The sequence below is a fragment of the Amaranthus tricolor genome, chromosome 3 (genome assembly GCF_026212465.1).
Source record: "Amaranthus tricolor cultivar Red isolate AtriRed21 chromosome 3, ASM2621246v1, whole genome shotgun sequence".
Lineage (NCBI taxonomy): Eukaryota > Viridiplantae > Streptophyta > Magnoliopsida > Caryophyllales > Amaranthaceae > Amaranthus > Amaranthus tricolor.
This window is the reverse complement of record NC_080049.1, coordinates 8,038,196-8,049,215: the sequence shown is the minus strand read 5'-3', so window position 1 is coordinate 8,049,215 and position 11,020 is coordinate 8,038,196.

Below are 11,020 nucleotides of genomic sequence, written 5' to 3'. Positions count from 1 at the left end.
TTAATAATTCACTAGTAATATTATTTCTATATATATATATATATATATATATATATATATATATATATATATATATATATATATATTTATATATATATATATATATATATATATATATTTATATATATATATATATATATATATATATATATATATATATATATATATATATATTATGTTTTATTGGGCTTGGTCATGAGATTGCAATCCTTATTGGCAATTAGTATTATTTTGGGCTCAAACTTTTCCTTAACCCATCTTTTATTTTCAAAAAAAAAATTAAAAAAGAAAAAATAAATAATAGGAGGGAAAGTGGTCGGCCCTATGGGGACTCTTGGTGGAGTTTGTAACTCCCTTAGAGTAATAAAAGATCAAGGCATTAATCCCATATAATTAACCCTTCTTAATTCCTTAATCATATTTCATTTGTGGCATCCTTTTATTTCTAAAGTTTCCAAGAAAAAAAAAACATATCCTCTCAAAATTCCTCCTATCCACTTGCCTAACTCCATTATCCTTCATCATTTGGTGTTTTTCTTTACAATTGTAAGTGTAATTCCTAATCTATGTTGATTCTTAAGTTTTAATTTAAAATTCTATGATTATTATATGTTTTATCTTATAATTCATGTTTAATTTATGAATTAAAATTTCATGAATGATTTTGGGATGTATTTTTCTATCTAAATTGATGAAGGATGTTTCTTTTTAGGGTTTTTAGATGTGCATATATGTGAAGAATAGGATTAGTTTGTGTGATGGGTGATTTTAAAATTTATATATAAAAATGAATGTTCATGTAAAAAAAATGTGTGTGTGGTTTTTTTTTTGTATTTGGTGGAAAAGTTATTTATTTTATTGGCTAATATGAGAAATTTATAATTTTTGCTAGAAAAAAAAATACAAATATGTATAAAGAAATTATTGTTGAACAATGAACTTAATCTCAAAGATGGTTCATAAGAATTATATAAATTTGGCCATTGATATTTAATAGGAAATGAACCATTTGGAATTCATTTGTTGATGAGTTTTGGTAAATCCCATAGGGTTAGAAAAATGGTAAAAAAATCTGTTTTTGGAGCATTTTTTTGGCTTGAAAATAGGTTAAAAATGCTTAGAGTACATTATGAATTAAAAAAATTAGTACCCAGGGGTTTTGACGCCTTTCGGATGCAACGGTGAAGTCAAAATTTCAGTTTGACAGTGTTAACATATTGTTCTGGGCAGAATACTAAATCTGAATTTTATTTGATGTTATGTTGTGATGAAGTATGTTGTGTGATCATGAATTGTTTGCAAGTGTGGCTTGATGTTAGATGTGTGTGTGTGTGTGCGCTTTGATTGTGGTTTGAGAATGTTTGAATTTATGCTTATTCCCGTATGTACGATTTAATCATGTAGGAAGTTGATTCGTGACGGGAAGTTGATAGGTTCATTTAAGATTTGCTTTTGCTTTCTTAAGGTACGTACACACAGTAAAACTTTGTACATCGTGGATTGGTTGTTATAAAGGAATAATAATAATAATAATAATAATAATAATAATAATAATAATAATAATAATAATAATAATAATAATAATAATAATAATAATAATATATTGAATAAAGTATGAAGATGATGTTATGCTTTCTTAATTAAGAGATATGATTTCAATAACTTGATGAGTAGAGGTAGTATGACCTCACTAAATTTAAAGTAGACGTAGTATGACGTCGATTGGTGGAAAGATTTTACTCGCGGTTTATGGGGGCATTATGAGCCATCGCGGGGGTATGCATACTTAACCTTAGGCACCGAAATAAGGCGTGTTGCCTATGGTAGAGACTTGCTTAGGGGTTAGCTCCCCATAATGTATTGTCTCACTCTTAAAGTTTGGGGTTTGGTCCGGCAGTATGGCTGACTGACTCAATGAATCCCTTTGAAATTTATTAAAAAGTAATTATTGAGCTGTAGCCGACGTATGGTATGTTGCCATTGTGCTTTATGTTATAATGTTAATGTTATTAGAGATGTTTTGCTGACGTGCACCTTTGATCTTAACGATCCTGCGATGATGTTGTTTTCCTTTCGGGGTTAATAACTAGCAGTGAGTTAAGTTACAGGCTGGGGAGTGAGGATTACACCTGAAGAATAAAATAGATAGAGTACGGAAATATTTTAATTTTGAACTTTACTAACTTTTTAGGAATGGATTTGTTTAAGAGGCGACTTCGCTCTCAAGATGTACTCCTTGGACTTTTGGTTTCATATCTTTTATCCGCTGCTAAGACTATGATATCACTAAATAATCTACAATAACTCTAGTAGAACTCGATCCGCAAGTTTTAACTTTCAAAAAATTTTGTTTTCTCGTGCCTTTATGACATCTTGGTTTAACTCGGGTCCTGCTCAGTTTTCTTTTAAAATATAAAAATCTCTCTTTCAACGTTCCGAGTTTTTCCGGGATGTTACAATGAAACTTTCTAGTTTTTTGTTCTTTCGTATTCTTTTAATTTTCCTAAATTTTAGACATGTTTCCAAAGCCTTGGCTTTGATACTAACTATAACCGCCTCGAATTATGAAGGCAAACACTAACTGGAATTTAGTATTAATGAAGCGAAAGCTTAATTTTGCCAACACAATTAAGGGGTTACTTAAAGGTTAAACCAATGCAACATAACAGAAGTCGTAACTTTCCAAAATAAAGGAAAATTACAACAAAATCGAAATCAGTTCAAAGTTCAAATTACATTCTTAAAATAGTCCAAACCTAAACGACTAAACTAATAGTCTCTCAAATATAATAAAGAGATCTAAACAAAAAGGGAGTCATACTCTAACTCGGGTTCATCTTCCGCACGCATATCCATTCTCCGTCGAGGTGCCATAGGGATTTACTCTAAAAACAAAACCATTGAAAAAACATACAAAGCATAGTATCAGCAAAAAGGCTGAGTATAAACACACTAGTGTCCGTCAAACAAGTTATTAAAACCTTTTTTTTATTTGAGTAAATTCATTTTGAAATATACTTTTTCATTTGATAAATCATGTTATCATTCAAACCCAGCTCAATGGTTCCATAGTCATTTCAAATTCTCATTTTTCATCATAAATCATAAGATCTCAATGGATCCAAATCAATTTCAAACTCATATCATAAGTTTGCACGGGTACTATGTGAGTCATCCTGTGACTCGTTTGGTAGTCGGTCTACCGTCCGCAACATGTCTGGCAAGTGTAACACAATGGTATTGTGAACAATACGCGCTCAGCATTGGTGAGTCGTTTAATCATGCACACAACATTTGTTGTGGCATATGTACCCGCCATTTAAGCTAAAGTATTTTTGTATATAATATATATCTTGTAATTTCAATAGCATTTGAAAAGTCAAAAATATTAACTTTTTACATATGATAAACATCTTTTATTTGCAACATAGCAAAACATACTTTATTGCGACATAGCAAAATCAAATCATAATTTTTCCCACATGGGTAAAACATACTTAGAATAGCTATATCATCAAACATAACCTTTGTATTATATTGGGGCATCACTAGCATGTATGGAAATGCAAGGTAACAAAAAGTGATTAAAGTACAATACGATTTTTCAAGAAAACCAATAAAATGTTTTGTTTCAATCCTTCTTAAAGTAAATATAACTTAAAAGAGTTTTGAAATTCATTCAAAACAACTAGAATATAGTTCATAAGTCTATAAAATCATTACCAGAGAAGATTTCATAAAACACTATTTTCTTTGATAGGAGATAGTTTTGCCGGTAATAAAATCGATAATTGGTTTACAACATACATATCAATTCTCCAACAAGGCCCAAATTAATCAAGTCGTTATAATACCTTAATTAAAATGAATTTAAGGTTGTCCAATTAGATTATAATTGGTTATGTCAATTTATAACGATTTTACGATTACTTTCGACAATTTAGGTATTTACCGTTATTTAAATAATGTCTTAAATCCATAAAATTTATAAACCATCTAAGTTAAACTTATTTTATACTATGAGGCAGTAGGGTACTAATGCAATTATAACTTTTTTTATATAGTTCTATTCTTACTCAAATTTAATTATCAATATTACACCTTTTAATATTTAAACAAGTTATTATTAATTTGATAAATTAGTAAATAATTAATAATTAGCTTAATAAAAATATACCAAAGTTCTAGAAGTCATATAACATTTTTATTAGGCCATTCAAACTTATAAAAGTCATGTATGATGTTTTATTATTTTGTATTAGACATTTTATCGATAAATAGAATAAAATAGGTTTAAAATTATTTGAGGTCGAATAAAATATTATAAAAATTCTATGATATTAAAGAAGCTATTTTAAGGGGTATAAAATTTTAAATAGCCATATAAAAATCATGTGGGGTATTTTTAATAATTAATATCGTTATTTTACCGATAAATCGAATAAAATTTATTTAAGTCCATATATGGTCACGAAATCCAAAAGAATTTTTCAACATGTATCTACTATTTATATAAGTGTCTCATAAAATTTTCATGTCCAAAAGACATCATTTAGTATTTATTTTATACTTTACCGTTTTCTAACTTATTGATTATTAATAACCGACTAAAACTTATTAAGATTCTTAAACGTCAACAGAATCTTCCCAAACTTTTACCAATTTTAGTTACTCTCCATATGAGTATGTGATAAAAATTTCAAATCCATATATCTTTATTTGTCAATTATTTTATATTTCACTATTTTACAATTTATCGACAAACAATTAACGATTACTCAAAAATCATGAAAAATTTCAAACCAAATATATTCTGGCCAAATCTTGTTGGAGACATTACAATATGGTTTTATTAATCACTTTGATGATCAAGAGTTTATCTAATACCATGTTTTATAATAAAAGCATTTAACACCTTAAAATCCATTAAAATATCAATTTAACGAATAAATTTCAACGAATAATATCCAAGAGATTTTCTTAACATATAGCTGCTGGAAATTACTTTTAAAATGCATTTCAAATATTTTTCAAGTCCATATAATCTTTTTCATCACAATTACTCTCACAAAATATTGTTAAACATGCCTTTAAACATACAACAATTCATAAAATCAACATGCATGATGCCAACAATAAGAATACATGTAATAATTCATCCATACTCAAAATTATCATTTTGAGATTACTTTTTAAGATTTAAGAACTTCTCTTTGGGAATTTTATTTTTAAAACGAGTTTATACACAAACTTTCCCAACTTGTTCTTAAATCCTTTAAAACTCACCCCATGTGACATACCTCGATCCTTAGCTCCAAAAGTACTTCTCAATCTTTGGTACAACTTCTCAATAACTAAGATCCAACTCCTTTGCTACAATCATTTTTAAAGAATTCAAAAATACCATTATTTCAGATCTTTCTATGTAACTTGATGACTTTTGATTTCTAACTAAAGATTGTTAGATTTACTTACCCTTTGATACTTTTTTAATTTGATTGATTAGTGTTGAGCAACACTTATTGAACAAGTCCCACAACTTGAGAGTTTTTTTGGCTAGGAAACACAAATAGGAGATTTTAAGTTGATGGAAGAAAACTATTTCAAATTTTCTTCTTTTGGCCGAAATTTCTAGGCCTTTTTAGGAGATTATCTTCCTTAGTTATTATGATGAAATACCCAGTTTATATTAATCTTAGTTTATAGAAAGATTTCATATAAAAAGAATTTTACATGAATAAGTTTTAACAAAACTAGTGGAATAAAAAAATGAATATAACTTACTCTATGCTTGGTGGAGTTTTTCAAGTTTGGTGTCTATGGAAAGCTCTTGAAATGAAGATTATTTTTTTGGAATATTTGAGTTTACAAACATAAATTTTCAGAAGTTTTAGATGGTTTTTGAAGAAGATTTGATGAGAAAAGAAGATGTTTTTGCTATGAATTGTAAGATTGAACTTCTATTGTGCTTATGGATGAATTTAGGAGTAAAATGAAGCGTGAAAGAAGGTTGATGGAGCTGAAAATTTGGACAGCAAATATGTCTTGATTTATCATGTTTGCATACTTGTTATGATGGTGTTTTTGGGTAAGAACAAAATGGGCTTTTGGTAGAGAGTTTGGTGGAGTGTGTAAGTGGGTTTTGGGGCTAAAAGAGGGGTAGTATGGCAGTTAGGGGCTAGCCATTTTGGGGCTGATTATCCTCAATTTGCTCTAATAAGGTGTAAGAAAGGTTTGTCTAAGACAGTTTAAAGTTTGGGTAAACATTGTTGTACATGTAACATGTTATGTAACTTGTATTTCTTGTGTAATAATCACTAGTATATATGTATGAAATACTTAATTTATTCCCAACATGGGTAAATAAAGTTTTCAAATAATTATTATAATTTTTCCAAATTGTTGTGTATAATTGCTCAACTTTATGTTTTACCTCCAAAGTTTACGTTACTTTTTATGATTCATAACCACGTTACAAATTAACAAGTTTTTAATCAACGTAGAATTCTTTTTTAATTACTACAATCACTAATTTTAAAAAATATTTTAGACGTTAAATTCATGATTAAAATGAGATTAATTTCTGCGAGTGTTTCACTATACTAAATGTGAACGCCGATCAGGATGAGATCGCTTGGGCTGCAGTGACCCTGGCGTATTTGTATCGCCAATTGGGTATGACATCTAGGGATGGTTGCAAGACCATTTTCGGTTGTCTTATATTGCTCTAGACTTGGATATACGAGTACTTCCCGGCCTTTCACCCCCATCCTTGTTGAGCTGATGTGCCTAACAAGATCAGGGCGGAGATGTGGTCCCGCAGAAGCCAGTTCGTGACCTAAGCAGGCTGAGACAGTGTAAGAGTATTTTGGACTCCATGACAGAGACACAGGTTTTGTACATAACATCACACTTTGTTATGCATTTTAGTTTAATTTAAGAGTATATTGTTTATGCTAATTTTGCTTGTAAGCAGGTGGAATGGACTCCATACAATACTTCTCCTAGGGCATTACTAAATGAGCACCCACGCACCACGTTTATCAGGGATATCACCTGTTTTGATATCGTGGAGGTGTATTTGCCTGAGAGGATAGTCAGACAGCTGGGTTTTGTACAGGCAATTCCTCCCCCTCCTTTGAGGCCTACCCAAGCTCTGCGACCGGCACAGGGTACCTATTCCGTCACCTTTGCTTGTACGTCTATTTACACGAAGGCGTGGAGTAGGTTCCCCTATTGTGCCCGCGTTGGTGACCAGGCACTTTCTCGGGCATCTGTTCCATCAGAGACTGTTCGTGATTAGGTTGACTGGTTTAGAGTGTGCTCCCACCCATTTCTCCTCCCCGGCGAAAGACCTAGTGCTGGTTTTGGTGCAGCTGATAGTAGAGTTGGATAGGTTAGTGTTTCTTTTCATATGTTTCCTTAACTTAAACAGTGTTAACTATCTTTCTTAAACCTTTTTTTGTTTTTTACAATTTGCTAATGAATTTCTGAGCCGAGTCGCGCCGCTGATCAGGATGTCTGCCATCGCGGATATGACCCCTCGAGAATGACAGACTCCTGATCTTTACATGGAAGAAGTTAGAGATTTATTTGTCGAATGACAAGCGTTTATAGGGCATGGCCCTTCATAGACATTGGTTTTTGTAATTATGAAATATTTGTTGGTGCTGTGTTGTATTTATAAAATATTCGAATTGTTTACGTTAATTTACAACAACGCTCATTATATTTTTTTATTAATACATTTATCTATACATGTTGAATACTATCTATAACCGTAGGTGTTTCTCTACATATGTTGAATGCTATCTACAAACAAAGGTAACATAAATAATTACAAAAAAATACAAATCTTAAATCAATATACAGTATTGTAATATGGACTATCTAAATTGATTGCATCTTCGACGGTGTTATTACCTTGTGGTCGTTGTACCCTATATAATCTATTCCAGAGAGAAATTCTGCTTCGAAAATGTGTTTTTAAATGTCTACATGAATTGTCAGTTGCTTCTCTCCATGATCGCTAGATTGGCGGCAATGGAGATGAATCATCGTTCATTAGTTGAACATAATGATTTCTATTCACCTAACAAATATGTATAACTTTATGTACATCATGCACACCCGCTGTTTTTCGTAACGGAAGGACTAAACAGTTATAGTTTGGGTTACTGTCAGCAGAACCATAATATGCAATGCCAATGTTAAGAAACGTTGCCACAGAGTACAATCCAACGGGGCCTCCAACCAGTGATTGAACGGTGCAACCCATTGCTATGTGAACCAATCCTGAATATAACATTCTCTAGCGTCTCGGCTGATAGGTACACACGTAGGTATTGATCTCTGTTCGTTTGCATTTCCATACACATTGCACGTCGTAGAAGAGGCCATGCCTCCTCGCCTCCCAACTCTGTGACGGCAATAGCCCTAAATCCACAATTACCATCACCTATAACATCAATCCAATCAAACAAGTAAGGAGGGAGAATATGCGGGATGTGATTGGGTCATGGAAACACTGAAAAATCACGACCTGCTGAACCATCTGCAATTATTAAAAATACGGTTAGTAAGATTCAGCTGTAATAAACTAATGTGAAAAACGGAAAGGAAAGTCATGTACCGAATAAGTTGAAAATAAAGTTAATTCCAACTGAAAATTGCGTTTCTAGACCACTAATCTACCACTAGATCTCCCGCGGGATGAAGATCTAGACCCACGACCCCTAGAGGATGATCTATTGTATTCAAAGGCGCTTTTATTTCTCTTGAGGGTTTTGCTTGTTGTTGGTCTTCCCTTTCTTGGTGGACTTGCATGTGGCTCAGGTATATCGGTACCATCAGGATGTAATTCATCTTCAAGTACCTGAGACATACGGCATATAACTGCGGGATCGGCTTTCAAGACTTCATCAACCAAAGATTGAAAGTACTCTTTATCATTGGCATTTGCGTGCCGTACTCCTTCGTTGGTGTCAGCTTCTGCCTCTATGTACGTTAATGTTTTCCAAAACGGATGTATGTCATCCAAATACAACGCACCTTGTGACATGATCGATAAATAAAAGTAACAAGCACAGGGCAATCCATGGTTGCTTTGAAGTGCACAACCGCATTTGTCAAATACATATCACCCAACTTTAACATACGATTATGCTCAAGCAGAAATTGTTCCAATGCAAAAATAGATACATGACGATATAATGGCCTCATGAAATTATTTTGCAAAGACCTTGCAATAGAATTCACAGATTCTCGTAGTGCTTGTCGGATCTTCGATTGCTGATTTGTTATTTATGCGTGTGCCCTTTTAAACAAGGTATCAAATGAGCTATTACCGCTACCAAGATAGTACTTAAAAGACGAGTGTTGGCTTTCAACTCTGCTGGTAGTCTGGTTACCCATGTGTAAACAGTCATTCGTCCACGCACGCACAAGTATCTCTTTGTGTGGAATCCATGTTCCAACCAAATATTGAACGACCCTTCTATTTCTAGTCGACCACGTAGCCACAATCGATTTCCATCTGTTTTGGAATTCGACGACAGTAAAACTGTTAACGAAGGGGTTCCATCTAGTTTGCCTGAATATCTGCCCCTGTTGATTTCTTTTCCTGCCACACAATTTGTCCACCATGTTCTCTACGTCATTGGAAATATGTCATATGCATAATAAATGTCACACATCTACATTAAATAGAAGATTAAATATAAGTGACATATATTTAACAAATAAAACGACAATAATTAATCATATAACCTTTTTACCTGGGAAGACATCACGTATAGCTGTAGATAAACCCTCGTCTCTATCAGTTACGATTACGTTTGGGGTCTGAGCGCTGCCGAAAATATCTCTCAATATCTCCAACAGCCACGAATATGACACAGTCGCCTCATCTCGCATCAAACAAAACGCAACCAAGAAGTTGTGATTGGTTGGCGTCATTCCAATTATCTCACAAAGCGACCACTTTTTTTTGTTTGTTTTGTACGTCGTATCTATCAACACAACATAGGGCCACGTATGTATTATCCGAATCGATGTGGGATTTACAATTAACAATCTACTCAATTGCCGTTCACTGTCCAAGTCTGTCCATACCACTTAGTTATGCTCTGTAGCCATATAAAGACAGTGTTGGAGCGGAGTCCTACCCTCCATCTCTTCTCTCCTTATTGATTGTCTAACATTATATATCTGATTCATACTAGCAAAAAAACCAGGATAATTTTGTCTAATTGAGGTCATGATAAAGGCAGATTGCATGCCGGTTGCACTAAGGTCTCGTATGTGCTGCCGAATATCTACAGTAAACTTATTGTCCCTTACATGACCATCTCTGTACATCAAGAACGAGTGGTTATGTGTTTCTTTTTCACCAGGAAACACTCTCACCTTCCAAGGTTTTTCCCCTAGTTTACGACTACTACATACAATCATAAATTTACACCTACATGTTCTACTTTTAGAACCTGGTCGGGTTGTGTTATCTAAGTTTTGCAAATCACCCATAATATTACCATAGCAGTGACATCTTAATACAAATTAACTCTAGAACGTCATTCTTTTTGTTTATATGAAGTACGTGTAAATTGAAAGCCAATTCCTATTGCAATCTCATTGGCGCAAGCATGTAATTCATTTACAGAATCAAATTCCCCTATCCGTAACAAATCTACCAGAGTAATTTACATTATCCCCTAAATTTTCATGGTCCTGCAAATGTAACGTAGATTTACAATCAATAATAAATAATATTTAAATTAAAAAATAAATATTTAGGTAAACAATTAGGTAATAAAATACATATAAAATATAATAATTTAAATAATACTAAAATATAAAATAATTAAAATAATTACTTGAACATAAATTATATATTAAATAAATTACTACAACATAAATTGTAAATTACTACAATAATTTAAATAAAAAATTAAAAATAATTTAAATAGTATAATTAACAATAATATAAATTATCAAATAAAATAATATACTACAACATATA